The 567-nt window shown below is 40.4% G+C and overlaps 1 non-coding gene across 1 annotated transcript; it reads left to right on the top strand.

The window, feature by feature from the left end:
- Window positions 1-226: 226 nt before the first annotated feature.
- LOC148577078 (small nucleolar RNA R71) lies at window positions 227-334 on the top strand. The gene has a single exon (XR_015903476.1). It is a non-coding gene; the product is annotated as a small nucleolar RNA R71 (small nucleolar RNA).
- The last annotated feature ends 233 nt before the right edge of the window (window positions 335-567 follow it).

The following is a 567-nucleotide window of genomic DNA, read 5'->3' as shown; positions in this document are numbered from 1 at the left end:
TCAGAGTATCAATTTCAAGAACTCCCTTCTTCATAGGCGTCCCATTATTCACAGGATTCCTCTCAGAAGTGTACATGAACTGGTTATTAGCAACCATGTCAATGAGTTCTTAAGCTTCTGCAGGCATTTTCTTTAAGTGAATGGATCCACCTGCAGAAGTATCCAATGACATCTTAGATAACTCAGACAGACCATCATAGAATATATCCAGGATGGTCCATTCTGAAAGCATGTCATAAGGACACTTTTTGGTCAGTTCTTTGTATCTCTCCCAAGCTTCATAGAGGGATTCACCTTCTTTCTGTCTGAAGGTCTGAACATCCACTCTAAGCTTGCTCAGCTTTTGAGGAGGAAAGAACTTGGCTAAGAAAGCCTTGACCAGCTTATCCCAAGAGTTAAGGCTATCCTTAGGTTGAGAGTCCAACCATAATCTAGCTCTGTCTCTTACAGCAAAAGGGAAAAGCATGAGCCTGTAGACTTCAGAATCTACTTCATTAGTCTTAACAGTATCACATATCTGCAAGAATTCAGTTAAGAACTGAAAAGGATCTTTAGATGGATGTCCAT

This window comes from Arachis ipaensis, chromosome B1, assembly GCF_059453495.1.
Source record: "Arachis ipaensis isolate K30076 ecotype BB chromosome B1, ASM5945349v1, whole genome shotgun sequence".
Classification (NCBI taxonomy): Eukaryota; Viridiplantae; Streptophyta; class Magnoliopsida; order Fabales; family Fabaceae; genus Arachis; species Arachis ipaensis.
This window is presented reverse-complemented; position numbering and strand designations above follow the sequence as displayed.